General features: G+C 31.8%; 1 protein-coding gene across 3 annotated transcripts in view; it reads left to right on the top strand.

Moving 5' to 3' along the window:
* Positions 1-14,276, top strand: part of sano (CABIT domain-containing protein serrano) — a 113,462-nt gene that overhangs the window by 26,658 nt on the left and 72,528 nt on the right. For 2 of the 3 annotated variants that reach the window (XM_089709315.1, XM_089709314.1), the window contains exon 2: positions 113-140. The exons of the other annotated variant lie outside the window; for it this stretch is intronic. The gene's annotated coding sequence lies outside the window, so the exon portion shown is untranslated. The remainder of the gene's footprint in view (positions 1-112; positions 141-14,276) is intronic. 3 annotated transcript variants of the gene reach the window in all.

Below are 14,276 nucleotides of genomic sequence, written 5' to 3'. Positions count from 1 at the left end.
AGGTACTAGTTATCATTAATGCTATGTTAATGAAGCCGATTTTAGCTAGTCGTGATTTTAAGTATAAATATTTAAGTTATACATATTAATAAATTAAATGTTTTTGTTACAGATGCATTGACCGTTTCACGTGATTAGAGGTACGTTTATTATTTTGCGGTGAAGGAAATCAACAAAAAACTGCATTCTACGATGAAACAAATGTATCTCTTAGCCAGCGTAGTAGATTATGACCTGCACCCTCATATTCCTGTTGAGGCTGGGATTCAATGTAACGTATAAATAAATAAATAATAAATAAATATTTTCGGGACAGTTTTCACGCATGGCACGATCTGATCCCATACTAAGCTTTCGCTTGTGTTATGGAAACCAGATGGCTGTTAAACATACATATATAATTTAAAATAAATACCTATATAGATAATTAACACCTAGACACAGAGCAAACATGGAAATGTTCTTCACACAAATATTTGCCCCGGGTGGGAATCGGACCCACGACCAGAGGCTTGGAAGGCAGGGTCACTACCAACCAAGCCAACCGGCTAGTATAAAATAACATGAAATAAATAGAAATGTCATTAATTTATTTAATTATGGGGGTCAACACGAGCCACTAAACCTAGTAAAATAGACAAATAGTACTTGGTAAAACCTGTTTTGGGCTTAATTTTGCACAGAGAATCTAGCTTTTCAAAGTATTATTCCATGTCGAACTTATTTAAATCAAACATGAATCTTTCCTAATATTATAAAGCTAAAGAGTGTGTTTGTTTGAACGCGCTAATATCAAGAACTACTGGTCCGATTTGAATAATTATTTCGGTGTTAGATAGCCCATTTATCGAGGAAGGCTATAGGCTATATATGATCACCCTAAGACCAACAGGAGCGGAGCAATGCGGGTGAAACCGCGGAGCACAGCTAGTTATTTATAAACACTTTTGCTAGTTGTTGAATCATCATAATAGGTACATTAAAATGACTGTTCAAAACAGTTTCTACAAAGACGAACCAAAAACACAATAACAAAATAAAGCACGATTTAAAACCGTTATTTCTCGATGTCGTAATATCCTTGAATGGAAGCATGAATTATTAATATTCGATCACCTTTCAATGCTATTGTAAGCAAATAATGTGAGATTGATTGACTTATGTATGTAATATTTTATTCACACCTATTGTTAAGTTACTGTTAAAAGTTTAGTACTCTTTAGATATAGAATACTACGAAACCTCTAAAACTACATGGAATAAATCTATACTTAATATTATTAAGCTGAAGAATTTGTTTGTTTGAACGCGTTAATCTCAGGAACTACTCTTCCGATTTGAAAAATTCTTTCGGTGTTAGATAGCTCATTTATCGAGGAAAGCTTGGCTATATATCATCACGCTAAGACCATCAGGAGCGGAACAATGCGGTTAAAACCGCGGGGCACAGCCTTATAAAATATATTGTTTTAAGATTTTAACGAAACTAATTGTGAAATCGACCTAAAATTGATTAATTGATCTGTATGAAATTATGTCACTTTACCTTTCTTTAACTTTTAATTCATGTACCTACTACCTATGCGGGCGAAGCAGCCAGCGGCCCAACGCTAGTAAAATTATTATATAAGTGAAAACATACAGTTATAATGTTTGTTTGTGTGTCTACCTTGTGTCTACTAACAGAGCTTTTCCGCATCAACTGCTTTTAGATAAATTTGACTTAAAACAGTAACTTATATTAGACTCTGGTTTTTCTACGATTTTCATAATAAATAGTTTAGCCGTGAAAGCGTAACAGACTGACAGATTTTCGAATTTATATCAGTATAACAATTAAATAATTCTAAACCTTAATAGTATTGAAGCAATTAAATTTTGCAACAATTTTGATTGTCTAATTATCTCGATTTCGTATTGGTAATTATAACAATTAATACGTTTAACTCTATTATAATTAAAATATAATGAGATAAATCGTTTAACTTTAAGATCATTGAGGTTAAGGACAGTTTACTGTGTTCAATTTTATGATGGGTACTAAATACTGACATTAAGCTTATAATTAAACTAGTAATTTGAACTTAAATTCAAACTTGAACTCGATTTAGCGAACTCAAACTTAAACTTTAACTCAAGTACAAACTCGAACTCTAACATTTGATAAAAGTATACTTAACAATAAATATTAATAACACTACATAATATCTTCTTTAAACTTTAAAGTAAAACAATTTAACAAATAAAAATTTTAAACGAATACATATATAATGATATAAAATAAAAATAAAGTCAATGGTAATGAAAAAAATCGTGGCAATTATTAAAAAAATTAAATCAATTATATTTAATTTTATTCAAGTACATTACGAAGCTTACAAAAGCTCACAAAAATATTACTAGAAGACAATGTATAATGTCGAAAGGCGTCAAATGTGGGCGGCGTCTGAAATGCAAGATTTCTAACTGTGCTTGCAACAGCTGTTATATCAGACTGTTGTAGCGCAAGTTATATATCTAGCATTTTGTGAAATGTCCAGTTCATACAAAATTAGACATGAATGTCATTTTCTGACATGGACTTGATGATGTATCGAACAACATCTCTGTGATTTTTTTTGTAAAATCTCAGCTATGTGTAAAATATTATTGATAACAAACAACTGCTCTTTATGTATAGACAATGTAAGTTAGGCCAATTAAATGACCAATACTATAACAATAACATCAAGCGTACTTTATTATTTTTTTGCCTACTCATTAAATTTACAAATACATAGAGCCGTACCCCAACGTTAAAGCCAAAAAAGGAATAAAACATTATAATCTTAGATATCCCATTTCGTAATTAAATCAATCAAGAAATCGACCTTTGAAAAAAATTGTGAAGGGTAGATTCACATTTTTTTCATACATATCTATCACAGACAACTTATTAAATCTACATAAATCATAGAGATGAAAATAACGAACAGATACTGTAGTTGCCCTTAGCAATCTCCATTTTGTTTTATTATCTACCGATACTATTACATTGGAAACCGGTAGCTGCGTAACTTAATACAGCTTACAGCATTTGGCGCTCGTTCTTCGTATAAAAATATAAATAAACCTGCATTTAAAGGGAAATCAAGCGATTAATATACATGGAGCTTCGGCTATTTATGGAGAAAAATAATATAAAAAAGAATGTGTTCTTGTCATATAAAAAGCGCAGACTTATATTGCAATTTTCCAAACCAGAATGTCTTATCTCTATGACGAATATATTGTGAACTGATTTCTGTGTTTATCGACTATTTTTCTATTGTGTCATATGCTTTCTAAGTAAAATATACGATTTTATTTGTTATATAATTATTAATATACATTAATTATGAGGAAGAATAGAAATTAGAGCAAGTAAAAGAACAAAGGTTATTCTACTACACGATATTTTTTCTACTCTTTCGCATTAAAACTATCAACTTTGCCCCTTTCAGATATCATCTATCCTTTTCTATCTCACACAAAATCGTATTTGCATCTCCACTATCAAATTTCAGAGGTCACCTTATATAATATCAATGATGCAATAAAAATCACTTTAGTTTTAGGATACATAAAATGTTTAACAAGCCATTAAGATAAGCTTACATTGAAAATCATTTACTATATAATGTCTACTTCCGCCCGTGACATTGCTTGTTTTTTTTACTATTAATTGTACTTTGTTGAATAAAGAGATACTCTAAAAAGAAAAAAAAACTAGACTAGGTACCTACATCACTCATATAGAAAACTAACTAGATACTGGTGCAATTTATTTTTATTAGCTTAAATACTTTTTGATACGAATAATAAATACAATTCCTATACCTAGAGCTAGTTTTCTATGCTTTGCTTACGGTAGATATGATGTAGATTACGCTGAAACAAAATCGATTTGATACAAGAATTGATTGGTTATGTTACGTCTATAATTCATTTCTTTAATATGTGGTGTAGATACGCTTTTATTTTAGAAATAATATGTTATGGTTCTAGATGTGTTGAGAAAAAATAAATATGTTGATAGGCTTATTACTTCATTACAAAACTTCAAACAACGCGCATAAGCTTGTAATTCAATTCATCAAAAAGCTAAATTATCAATAACCTCAAGCAAAGCCGCGTATAAAAACTAGCTAAACAAAAAAAGCGCGTGTGTGCCAAGCACACGTGTCAGAAATGAACTTCTTTGGCAAGATTCAAAGATACCAAAATCGTCGCCTTACTTCATGACGTGACGGTATTGCCATGACGCGACCTTGAATTTACTCTCAACGAGCCTAAAGAAGTTTCACTTCAACATGTGACAATATAATTTTATAAAACGTGTCACGGTGTACGTATATAATTACGTCACAAACACTTTCGCCAGACAAAATGAAAAGTGACCGATTTTACTTACCCGTAACATTAGCCGGCATGACAATTGCCCATGCTTCTATTGTCTTGCGACGGTGAAAGTTATAATTGTTACATTATTGTCAATGTGGAAATGTCTAGAACTTTCTTAAAGGTTATACGAAGGTGGTGGTCTAAGCAAATTTGGGGTTGTGAAGTATGAAGGCTTTGTTAAAAAGAAAATACATTTTCTTTAAAATGACGTGAATTTTATTAGAAAACATATAACGGTAACTTATATTAGCAAAATGGCTATACAAAAAATATGTTATGACGATTCAAAAGTGCTTTTAGAAGTCTAATTGAATAAATAAATGTTTGAGTTTGAGTATCAAATCATGAAAGTGTTTACGCTTCACAATTTTTTTATCCTGGGTCTCATTTAAATTTCTAATTAAACGAATCAACCTCAGGTTAAAAATTCGTCAATACATAATCTTTCTTATCTCAACTTCTAAGTTATTAATATCACATGTTAAAGCAAGTTAAAGCTTATATCTGTCAAGGTGACAGACATTATATCTGTCAAACTTGAATCGAATTGTGGTTTAGGCAAAACACATTGTGCGACTTCAAGTCACGACATTAGTTAAGGCTTACATAGCATGTGTTTATATGAACGTGTAAAATGTTATCGAAATAATACGTTCCGGCATTGAGTGGAGAATTAATATGTGTACACGCTTTTGAATAGGTATATAAACGAAATTTAATGATTTGCTTCATGTGGAGCTAATTCATAAATAGTTTTTAAGCTATTGCATAGCTTCTATCGCGGGCCTTGAGCGCGGAGACCGAATCGAGAAATTTCGTAACGAAAAAACCTCACGCTCCCCACTCCGACGGGCTTGGAGGTGTGGCTTGAAGGCATGCTATGCAATAGCTTTACCGCGGCAGTCCCCGAGTGCCACACGTCTTTTTTTATAGTTTTACATATTGACTGTTTTAAATTAACAAATATCTTCACGTTTCTTATATCAATAGATATAAATAAAGAAGAAAAATGCACATATGCTTATTACTATATTCTTCTTCGATGAATTACGATGTCCACAGTCTTAAGTCGCAAGTTGCGTATCGTCAGTCGCTAGTCGTAACTTCGTAAGTCGCAAGTCGCAAGTCGCAAGACGCAAGACGCAAGACGCAAGACGCAAGCGGCAAGACGCAAGTCGCAAGTCGCACCATAAACAACCTCATTAAATAACAAATACCGAGCCGATGACCGAGGTGTGGTTTGAATTAATTGATTTTTTGTATGAATACTTCTAGTGAACGGCTGAACAAGATCTGATAAACTAGATTATAATTTGTCCTAATATTGAGGCATGTCAGTTTGTTTTTTGTGTCTTGTAAGAAGGCTTTTTTTCTTGTATTGTAATGACGTCTTATTTTAAGTATATTGTAATAAAATTCAATGACAAAGGGTCGTTTACCACCGCTAAAAATCTAAATGAGTAGCTTAAAAGTTAAAAAACTATAACATTTGCCATTCAGAATAGTGTATATTTATTAAATTTCCCAAATTTGTACAGACGTTTTTTAAGATAAGATATAATATGAATATCATTCTATTCCTTGATCTTCACTGTAGTATTTCTAAGTTTTTGAATCTGCAGAGGTAACTGATTAAGTTAATTAAATAAGTTAAGTTCTTATTATATTATTACTATATTATTACGTGTATTAGGTCACAGATTTATTAACTTTGTTGAAAAAACAAAATCATGTCCAAAAGTGTACCGTGAGAACAGCTGTACCAAAAGTGATGTAACGGACAATTATATAGTTGTAAAATAAAACGGTTACTTACCCAAACGTTTATGTAATGTTGACCTATCAACGGTGTTATAAGTTTGAGTTGTAGTCTAAGAGCTAATGAAAATAATGTTCTATATGAATTACTTTTGTATGGAACATTCTGTAGTCGATATTCAAACAATGTAATCCTAATAGACAATGACTATCACTTGTATACGTAGTATATTATTATTAGTCTGTGCTATCACTAAGGAAATATAGAAATGCAGAAATAGGTTGGTATGTATATTTATATATGTATTTTAAAGATTGATAGGAAACGATGTACTATTACATATCTAGGTATACTAATCTTATATATAAAAATGAATCGCAAAATGTGTTGGTAAGCGCATAACTCGAGAACGGCTGAACCGATTTCGATAATTCTTTTTTTATTATATTCCTTGAAGTACGAGATGGTACGAGGATGGTTTTTATGTAGAGAAAACGTAAACATGTACCACGGGCGAAGCCGGGGCGGACCGCTAGTATATATTATAAAGGCGAAAGTTTGTAAGGATGCATGGATGTATGGATGTATGGATGTTTGTTACTCTTTCACGTAAAAACTACTGAACCGATTACAATGAAATTTAGCACACATATAGAGGGTAACTTGGATTAACACATAGGATAGTTTTTATCCCGGATATCCCTCGGGAACGGGAACTATGCGGGTTTTCCTTTGCAAACGCGGGCGAAGCCGCGGGCGGAAATCTAGTCTAGGTATATTATATTTAATTAATAGAAATAAGAAATGTAGTAATATTATTAATTTTACGATATTTGAATACACATACACCACATATATTTGAAAAATATCTACCTTATATTTTTTTATAATTCCATATTCTTAGCATAGTAAAACGTGGTAAAACATATTTTTTGCGTAGCTCTTAAGCCACAGCACTTAGTCACGCTAAATCCATCTCTATTATCATTCACGCAGAACGCAAAATGGAGTACGTCTGTCCACATAATTATCTGCCTCATATCAAATTGGTTCCGTATTTATACCGCTCTATTATGGGTATGGATAGCAAAAAAAATATTTTTATTTTTTGCAACATTATAAGATAAAAATGAAGAATAAAATAATAATAACATAAAGCATATTTTATTTAACATAGTTATTACTTATTACATGCACTGTTTAATTTAAAAATATTAAAAAACTAGCTTTCCGCCCGCGGCTTCGCCCGCTTTGTCTAAAACCTAATAAATTATATACTAACACCTTCCTCTTGAATCATTCTATCTATTACAAAAACCGCATCAAAATCCGTTGCGTAGTTTTAAAGATTTAAGCATACATAGGGACATAGGGACAGAAAACTAGGGACTTTCCTTTGTTTTATACTATGTAGTGAAGATAAAGACATATTTGTTTTCATTGCTTATCAATTACAATATCTCAGTACTAAGTGCCAATATAAATAAGTAATATTATAATTTATAACATAGTAAAGTAAGACGAAAGCTCATCATTACATTTATCTCTTGACGGAATATCTAAAGGGTCAGAAATGTATGTAGAACGCACGTGTATTGCACTCAAATGCACTGCAGTAAATCTCATTATTTACATAATACTTGTTAGTATTGTTGGTGTTTTAGCACATTTCACGATATCGTGCCGATAAATAGTCCTCACGACCCTAACGGAAGGGCCACGATCCGTTATCGAAAGATAACCTTGGGATCGTGTTATAATCAGCTTCCGAACGTTGTATTAGCTCAAGATCTGTTTTGAGCAATATATTGCTGTGTGTGGTTTACATTGTAGAGTTGGTATGAATTTGGACTCGTGAATCGAGTTGTGAGCGCGCAATGTATGTTAAGATTTTAGAGAATTAATTGATGGCACAAAATAAATATTTTTGTTATGTATAAATAGTCTGTCACCTAATGTAGGTTAATATAAAAGAGAGAATAAAAATTTAAAAGAAAATGTTTTTGCTGACCGTACTATGATTAAAGTTCAATAAAACTGTAAACTGTGTGGTTTAATGAGATGATGTGACGCAATTTTTTCTGCTTTCCGTACCTACTGATTGATTAGTCGTTAATTTTAGTAAGTTTAACGGTATTTTTATGAGTTTATTGAATGATGAATCTGTTTATTAGAGTTTATGAGATTATTATAATTTATGGAGATACTAAAATATAGTCAAACGCTTTTTTAAGTTTTCATACTGTGCATTATACATACTGACAATATTATAATTTTTTTTGTTAGTTATTCACATCAAAAACCATCGAACTACTGTTTCAATTGGTCCACAATTCATTTAGCAGTTTGCAATTTCCCATACTAGACAAAAATTAAAATATGCAACATCTGTTGTAAAATTAGTCTGTTCAACTAATTTTACCTCACTAGGACCAAACGAAACCTGGAGTTACAACGAGTTTCATAACAAACATCTATTCGTCTCTAAATCACATGCTAAGCTTTTAAGCCCCAAGTTCACTTAACCACTATTTATAAGCTACACATGTATTTAAGCCCTGTTTACTTTAGCTGCCTATGTGGTTAGGGCCCGTTTACATTACTGGCTATGTGGTTAGGGCCCGTTTACATGCCACAGTATAGTTAAGGTATGTTTACATTGGTGTATGGTTACAAAAATTGTTTGATTGTGCGTGTTTCCGTCTTACGTACTGATTATTGACTATTTCTTACTATTTATCCTAGTATAGGGTAGGTTAATTTGGTGTTATTAAATATTCTTTCCTGTTTGTGTGTTTGTACTTTATACGTAAATGTATTAATGACCTTACAATATATTGTCAAGAAAACCGGAATGCTATAAAGTCAAAAAGTTCGACGACATGTGACATCTGTCCAACAGCATTTGGCCAGCGTGGTGGATTAAATACTATAAAATGAAACTTACATAATTTGAAAATCACTTCTGAAGAATATCAACAAATGAGATGAATGTCTATCTCTTCTGATAAAAAAGACTGATTGTTAAAGGAAGTCTTGTTTAGTTTTATAGCATTCAAATGTTTTATAAATAAGAAAATACGCGGGTTTAAATCCAGTTTCGTGATCCAGTTTTTTCTATATCTCAAAGGAAATCATCTCTTTTCGCCAATAGGGATACTCCACCAATATATGTGAAAATTAAATATTACTTTTTAGTTCTAATATAAAAACTTTAACCTAATTTAAATATATGCTTAACTAAATAACATGGTAATCATCTGCAATTAGTGTAAAACTGATTTGTGTGAAATAAAGTCGGAAAAAAGTTTTTAAATTGACAGCGGAGTGACATTTTAATTAAACGTCACTTTTTTTAGTCTTTCGGTTTCGTTACTCCGAGATTATCATTTCAGCTATTTTGTTTTTTGTTGTTGATAAAAGTTCCATGTAAACTGGTTTTTGAAAAAAAGCGGTGAAAATTTTAACTTTAAAATGGCCTTATAATCATTATCTATCCGAATATTAGTATAGAAATACCATAATGTAAGAATAGAAATAACAATTATTATGCAATATTATTATTAAAAAAAATTTAAACTGAATACCAAACATCATAATATTTTTTCATACCATCTTAATATTATTAACTTCGGTGCATGTAAAAGTCCCTTATTCCTAAAACACCAATTGTAAAAGGATCATTATAACACAATATCAAATACGAAAAGGCGGCGTCTTTATCTTATTAAAACAAGTTTATTTTAAATTAATAAACAGTTGCCCTTGAATGAGTCACTCGTTTTAAAGATGTTAATATTTTGGAGATTATAATGAAGATTTAGTTTTTTATTGTAAACGGATCTTTAGTAGTTTTTATTTGGAATAGTTTTTATATCGGGCTTTATAATAATGAATTTATTCATTAGTTCTGGGTTTCAAACAATACAATTAGATCTATTTTTTATATAAATATGTTATTATATTTTAAGGATAAATGCCGAAAATAAGTCACGAATGACTTAGTCTATTCATAAAAACATTTTAATGTTAGTTGAACAACAATTTTCTACGTTCAGTTATAAATTCATCTATTTTTTAAAAACATCGAATAAAATTTTTTCTTTCATTATTGCGTAATATTTTCGCTCTCAAAACCAATAATTATGAGTAAAAACGAACCAGTCCAAGTACATCATTATATCAAATTTAAAATTTAAAAAGTTCAAACATTTTTCATTCCCGATATCGATCGGTATGTGGAACTTAAAAAACCGGTCAAGTGTGAACCGGACTCGCAATATATACAATATATACAAAAATACTAAGGATCAGTGCCGGATTAAGCCAGCGCGGGGCCTGTAGCAAATTCTGTCAAGAGGCCCTGTGTGGGTGTTATGTTACCAGATATTGAAAATTTTTCCCCGACTACGGAAGAAAGAGGGTTATGTTTTTCGAGTGTATCTATGTATAATATGTCTTTGGCACGCCCTGCAGTATAAACCGCTGAACCGATTTTGATTTATGAGATGACATTGCAATTATCTGAATTATTATGGTAGTGGTGTTAGTGACGTTCTACATAAATTAGCTGTCAGGGTTTAATTTTAATTTTAATATAAATATTTGTATATGATAATTTTTTATAATATTGTAAAAATTCTTATACTTAATATTATAAACTAGCTGTTGCCCGCGACTTCGTCCGCGATTACGTCGTTTTAGGTCATTCGTCGTTTAAAAAAAATACGTGACACTTTATTTTTGAATGTTCTTAATTGTCTCTTATAAAATTTAACTACATTAAAATTGAACACTCTGAAAATCTTAAAATCGGAGAAAATTGAAAATCTGAGGAAAACATGAAGGAATGTGATTTAAATTCTACATTACTTAGTATTTCAAATAATAATCTAAATTAAATGTAGATTAACAGTTTGAGCGCACCGTTATAGAATATGTACCTAAGTATTAAATTACGTTAGTTTACATAGTAACAAAACAAAAACACGATGACTTTCTTTCGCGCTCGGTACCACAAACTAAGCATGTTAATGGTACGTGGCCCGCGTCACTTGACCCCCCGCGAGTTCCCCTCCTTTGCTATGCGAAAATACATTCGTCGCCCTGCTGTAGGAAAAATTGTAATACTGTGGCCTGGGCGTTATACACGCCCAGGGAGTTCCTGAGTGCCGATAGACATTTATAACAATCTTATATTAATATCACCATCTTGAGGAAAAGCTTCTAATGTCGATTTAAAACTGCATACATACGAATTAACCTGATGAAACATGTTCTAAAATTGTGAAATGAGTTCAGTTTTAAATTCGAGAAATATTGATAATTCTTGTATTCGACTATTCGTTGTAGTCGAATACAAAATATATTTAAAGAAACTTAGGTTGGCCTTCAGGCAAAAGGGATCCTATCAAATGGTAAACTTGACCTTGTATCTTAAAAGTAAGCATGAAAGGACCTTCTGATAATTGTTGAGCACCAAAGGATCATTTGAAACGCACTACTATAAGAGCGAATATTGTCTAAGAACTGTTTAGATTGCACGTCATGTTCCTCTAAAAGTAGTGATTTCAAAGGTTCCGGTGTATCTTCAAACGAAAGCCGACTCCTTACTCCACTTTAAAGCATTACAAAAATAACATACTACGTTAATATCGCCTATACAGAAGATGATCTGTAATCAATTGTGAGGTTATAAGAAAACCCACTTTTATATTTGTCGGACCCCACCACCGAATTCGTAGATTGATCTTCTATGTTTACCTCTAAGTCATTAAGACTATGCGAAATCTGTCTGCAGTAAGAGGGGCCTCTCGCTATTCGTCCGTTTCCAGAGATCGAATAGTTTCAATTCTTAATCTTTCATTAAACAAACTTAATAATCGTTTTTGTCTCAATTAATTGTAATATTCGCGTCCCTACTCTAGTCATTGCTTATGCTCATGTTCATCTTCAAGAGATCGAATAATATTATGGTGCACCCTATCATTTGTCAAACGGTCTTCATATTGAGTAAAAGTTTCAGATTCTCGAGATAAAATGTGACGGCCGTGATCAGCTGTGAGACGTTATACCCTCTCAGTGAAGGTTTCGGTCTCACGGGATAGTACATGCCGTTCGCGGTCAGCTGTGAGCCGCAATTCTCGTTGTGAAGCGGTTTCAGGTTCTCGGCATAACACGTGTTGTTTTCGGCCTAGAGTATACCTCTAACGATTCTTGAGAACTCTTATTTCTCATTTTCTTAGCTTTGCTCGAATTTCGAGATAAAGATTTTTTAGGTGGCACTGATGCATGAAAATAAAAATTGAGTTAAAACGGACTGAGAGTGTTATAGACAAATATAATCAGAAAGCTTCGAACTCCTAAGCTATCGGAAGTTACACGTGTTATTGTGAGTCAACCATAAAAGATAGACATTTATGATGTCGGGAGATATTTTTTATATAATAAGGAGAACATTTCTTTCTGAATACATGATTTCTGTGTAGCTTTAACCATTAAGGTTGCACACGCGACGAAAGCTTAAAAATGGAGTTACTGCTCTGCTCAGGAATATGAAAAATAATTGTACCAAGTTTCGTTTAAATCCGTCGAGTAGTTTTTGTTTCTATACCGGTTATACGGACAAAAATTTTACTGTTTGCTTCTTTGGCATCAGTGTCGATCCCTAATCACCCCGTGATAGTTATTTAGGAAATATATTTCATGTACAGATTTAATATACCTAAGTATACATAATATATTTAGATTCCAATTTCCATGTAACGTTAAATTCGACTATACAATAACTAACAGACAACGCAGGTTACTCTCGTTTCCGTAAGTTGAGGCGGCTACATATTCGGTCCTCATAACATCACTTTTAGTGAACGAAACGACAGCGCGGTTTAATTCGATGCCAACACCATCAGAAAAAAGGAAATATTTTTAATTGTGAAAAAATATTATGATTTACACTATTTTAATATAAAATATATGGCTGTGAGTGTGTAAAAATAAATCCAGCTAGTTTCACATCACACTTATGTTTATAATTAGCTATACGACATGAAAATATACATATTAATTACCAAGCAATAATCATACAGGTAAATACTGAACAAAAGTATTAACAGTCAAAGTTTATTTTTACTAACATTTAACAACACCCATGTAAATGATGAAGAAATGATAATTATCAACGAACTAACCTTTTCTATAATACTTAACACAGCACATTTTTTAAATTATCTTGCTCAACTCTGCTCAAAAATTTGAGGGTTTTGTTGGAACTGTAATGTGTCAAAACTATGATATATCTAAACTACGATACAACTTGCATGCGGAAATGCTCATTACAATCAGTGAATTTAAAGAATAACTAACAACAACTATTCAATTTTATTGAGCTGATGAATATCTTTTGCCTGGAAGAGATCACCGCCGCCTAATAAATATACTGTGTTTTCTTATAAAATCGTAACATAATTTCTTTTATCTACTAAATTTTAATAAATAAGTTCTTTTTGTTATTTTTATCTAAAAATGATCTTGAGCTTATATTAGGCAAAAGTATACATTAACTTTTTATAATTTCAGGACCGCACCTTAAATGGGGTGCTCGGAAAATATGCCTACGGATTATTAATAGAGAAATGATACCTACGTAACAAAGTTATGTTGGTTCCATTTTATTTATAAAATATAATGAAAATGGGCAAATATAAAACACATTATGTAAAATGATTAAAAATAAATAAATGAAGCAACTACGATTCAAAGAAAACATCTTTTTCAGTGTGAAAATGCTCTAAGCAATCCTGGATGATGAGTAGGTATAATATCATGTACTCTCATCCCAGTACGGTCGGTACCTCGATAGCCATAACGATAAATATTATAATCAGATAACAGCAAAGTCAGAATAAAAATCATAACTTGTACAGTTGTGAGTGCAAAATTTATGTTTCATTTGGCAATAACATTTTTTTCGGTACTAAAACGTAGTAGTTTGATATGTGGTTGGCTGCCCCTCCTCTCCTTCCTGAAAAATATCCTCCAAAATTACCCGAGATACTTCCAATGATTGAACCATACGTTGGACATTAACTTCAGT

Source organism: Colias philodice, chromosome 22, assembly GCF_061535455.1.
Source record: "Colias philodice isolate Cphi_HAF_F1 chromosome 22, ilColPhil1 Martin Lab GWU primary, whole genome shotgun sequence".
NCBI lineage: Eukaryota > Metazoa > Arthropoda > Insecta > Lepidoptera > Pieridae > Colias > Colias philodice.
Note: the sequence above shows the minus strand (reverse complement) of the source record. Positions and strands in the feature narration are given on the sequence as shown.